This window comes from Helianthus annuus, chromosome 4 (genome assembly GCF_002127325.2).
Source record: "Helianthus annuus cultivar XRQ/B chromosome 4, HanXRQr2.0-SUNRISE, whole genome shotgun sequence".
NCBI lineage: Eukaryota > Viridiplantae > Streptophyta > Magnoliopsida > Asterales > Asteraceae > Helianthus > Helianthus annuus.
The window spans coordinates 121,488,452-121,492,822 of record NC_035436.2 but is presented as its reverse complement, the minus strand read 5'-3'; positions in this window follow the sequence as shown (position 1 = coordinate 121,492,822).

Here is a 4,371-nt window from a genome sequence, read left to right as displayed (position 1 = left end):
ATTATAGGGGCATGAAGAGTGAGGGGCATTTTTATAATAATGCCCAAAGAGAAGAAAAATAATGGAAAGTAATAAATGAAATGGGCATTAACCATTACACCTTTTTTAAAAGGGCATTATGATGATGATGTGGTGAAAAATGCCCCTTAGTGGGCATTAACCATTACCTATGGTCTTAGTATTAGGATCCTTAGGATGATCCGTGATCCTGATCCTGGAGTTCTTTTGAGGATCACTATCTGCCAAGGAAACAAGGATCACTTGTTAGGATATCATGTAAGGATCATAGGTCATAAAAATCCTGCCCTAACACCAGTTATCAACAAAGGATGGCTGGAGCTTACAACAAAAAAAATCTCAGGATCAGGAAGTTCCAAGTTAGTGATATGGTGTTGAGGAAAGCATTTCAGAATACCACCAATCCTGCTGATGGAAAGTTGGCACCAAAATGGGAAGGCCCTTACTTGATTGAAGTTGAGGCAGGAAAGGGGGCATATCGATTACTAACAATGGAAGGTGATTTGCTACCTAGAGGCTGGAATGCTTTCCATTTGAAGAAATACTTCATGTGAGCAGAATCCATGATCCTCACATCATAAGTATCCTTGAAGGATCCCTAGAGCACAGATTGTCACACCCTGGCTTTGCGGAAGCGTGGTTAATTTGGTGTGACTTCTTAATACCATAGCTTAATCATAACAAGCTATATGAATTAAAAATATGCAAGATCATCCATTGAAAATAAAATAGTAAAACATTGTCTTAACGGGTTAACACCCAACAACCATAACTTGTCTAAACATTACAACCCCAAACTTTAAGTAAACATGGTTCAGGGACTGTGACTTGTCCAGGAAAGATTCACAAGCCTCGAACCCTGGATGACCTCGGGCCTAATGCAGCGGAAAACAAGCCATACCGCGCCAGATCGTTAATTTCCTGAAATACATGTAAGTTGAAAAATCAACAATAATGTTGAGCGAGTTCATGCGAAAGTGCGTAAACAAACCTTTATCTTTATCAAAAACCTGGTATGTAGCAAATAAGGAAAAAGAGATCACCAATGGTTTGCAAGGCCATTGATATGTGTGAAGTGCAAGTAGGGATCAACAGGGTCCTCCATATGCTGGTCCATAGGAATATACTCAATGTCGCGGTCAGGATCAAATCCTGGAGGAAAAACGGGATCGGAATCCTCAATATCGTCGTGCTCGAACACAAAGCTCGGAATGGGGGCGGCAGAGGATGCCTGATCAGGGTCCGAGTCATGAACAAAATGCTGAGTGCTCACCTCGTGAGACGGAGCAGATGCCACAGACTCAAAAGAGTCTGGGACTGGTGAGTGGACGGGCGGGTCTCCAGCTGGGGCACCAGCGATCATCAAGAGACCGCCAGCGGGTAAAGGGGCTGCATCAGGAACCTCGTCCTCAAAAGGCTCGTCCTCGTAGAGATCAATGTCGCCGTCAGCCTCGGCGTCTAGTAATAGCTCGTGTGCTGGGTATGAAGCAAGAGGAATAGGAGCTGGAATCACAACAAGGGGAAGATACTCAGCAGGATCGCCATCAATAGGCTCATAGGCACCCTCGGGTAAAGCGAAGGGCAAGGAGTCATCAGTATGCTCATCAGCGAAAGGTATGGGTGCCGGAATCTCTGCCAGACGGCGCTGAAAGTCATCGTCATCAGTGCTCGTGTAATCGGAGGTATGCACCTCGTGCTCTGAGGATGTAACGTCGTCAGATACTATGGGTAAAGGTCCGGTGGTATCTGAGTCTCCGGTGCCTGATGTATCCATGTGTCTGTAACACAATCACAAGTATGCACAAATAATCAGTAAATCAGGTAATCACATAAGTTACCAAATAATAATCACATAATCCACCTAGTCCCACTAGCCTCCCAGCCTCCCAGACTGTCCTTCCTAGTCCCACTAGCCAACTTTCCCAGCCTCCCAGACTGACTCCCTAGTCCCACTAGCAAATTCTCCCAGCCTCCCAGACTGACTCCCTAGTCCTACTAGACAACTACCTCGATCCATTAGATCGAGCCTCGGCCTCCCAGACCGAGCCTCAGTCTCCCAGACCGAGCCTCAGCCTCCCAGACTGAGCCTAAAAATAATAAATAAAATATGCTCAACATTTGTTTATAAAAACGTTTTGGATCTGGACTTAAATGGTATGCAGTAAAAATGTTTTCGTGAGAGCCCTAGTGATCATAGTCTAGACTCGAGAAGGAATCCTAGTTCGCTATGATCAGAGCTCTGATACCAAGCTGTCACACCCTGGCTTTGCGGAAGCGTGGTTAATTTGGTGTGACTTCTTAATACCATAGCTTAATCATAACAAGCTATATGAATTAAAAATATGCAAGATCATCCATTGAAAATAAAATAGTAAAACATTGTCTTAACGGGTTAACACCCAACAACCATAACTTGTCTAAACATTACAACCCCAAACTTTAAGTAAACATGGTTCAGGGACTGTGACTTGTCCAGGAAAGAGTCACAAGCCTCGAACCCTGGATGACCTCGGGCCTAATGCAGCGGAAAACAAGCCATACCGCGCCAGATCGTTAATTTCCTGAAATACATGTAAGTTGAAAAATCAACAATAATGTTGAGCGAGTTCATGCGAAAGTGCGTAAACAAACCTTTATCTTTATCAAAAACCTGGTATGTAGCAAATAAGGAAAAAGAGATCACCAATGGTTTGCAAGGCCATTGATATGTGTGAAGTGCAAGTAGGGATGACTCAAACCTAGCGGATTTATGCGTCGGGCACTAAGTCACCCTGAGGTCCGTTATGCTGGACCTGGGGCTGGGCTCGCTACACCCAGATAGATCTACCGCTCCTGTCCCTCGGTCCTACTACGAGGATTAATGGCCTCAAGTTGCGCCTACCCACTCACATGATCTAAGTAGTAACCCTCCTTACGCTAACCATACCATGTATCAAGTATTCATAATCATAGTAACATGTATTTCACCCCCGCAGTTTATAAAACTGAAAACAGTTAAGAGAAAAGGGGGACATGAACTCACAGTGAGTGCGTCACAATACCAAGTAATCCAAATATCCAACTGCTGCGCAACGACCTACATGTGCTAATTCTATTAGACGGATGGCCGTGCCTTAGCTTTATAGTTTAATTTTTCGGGAAACGGTTAGACAACCATTCCGTGTATATACTTGGTAGTAAATCTCCTTCCCAAGGATGGGGGAATTAATACATGCGTGTTTATAATATTAAGTCTCACTTAATATATTTTATTACTCATTCCAAAATATAATTATTTTTCTCAAAAATAATATATTTTCTCTTCACATAATACTTTCCAAAATAATACGTTGACAAATCCGCATTCGTGAATATTTACGTATAAAGCGTAAGTTACGTTTTGGCGATTTAGTGGTAACAGTAATTACCGTTGTAACTTATATGTTTGTCGTAAAGGCGTTGGTATTATTTTGGGTTCGACAAAGTTAGTAAATATTATTTTTACTCTAAAAATAATATTTATATATTTTCACAAAATAATCATAAACAGTGTTGTGAAAAATATATTTATCGAATAAATATTTATCACGTTTATTTTTGTGAAAACCCCACCTCCGAATATTTGTAAATAAAGTCATGGCGAAATATATTTGAAAATATGTCAAAAGTAGTCTAACACTTGTAAATAATTCTAAGTGTTATATTTTAGAAAATTTCGCCAGAGTTTCCCCTGTAACTGGAGGTGGCCACGCTTTCAAGCGTATCATTTTCTTTTACAAATCATTTCAACACTTCTTTTAAATCAACCAATCAATTTCCAACACATTACACAAGTTTCAACACTTCAAACTTGTAGACTAGTATGTAAAATCGCATTATTACATGAACTTGTAGTTTTTCTAAAACTATTGTGTAGATCTCGTTATATTTAGTTGATCTATGTATAAAATAATTTAGTCTTGTAAAAACCCCGTTCTTAGAACAAATCATCCTTTACAACTTCCCGACAACTTTTATAAAAATTGTTATTTTGTCGGATCTTTCGTTTCACAAGTGTTTACACACTTGTAGTTTGTAAAAATCATATTCATTAACATGTTATCCAACTTATATAAAACATGATTTTCTCGACACTTGGTTCTACGAATGTACCACTTGTATATACGTAGATCGGCTCGTTTGAAATACTATTTTTCATGTCAAAACACTTTTACACAAGTTCATGTTTCCCGTGTGGTGGAGTTTCACCTTTTAACCCTTGTACAAAAGAAACAAGTGTATGTCAAGATTCAGGATCTTAACAAAGTCGGGTTAAACGATGATAAGAGCCACCACAACGTAGATCGGGCCTCAATAATCAACATATTCGAATAC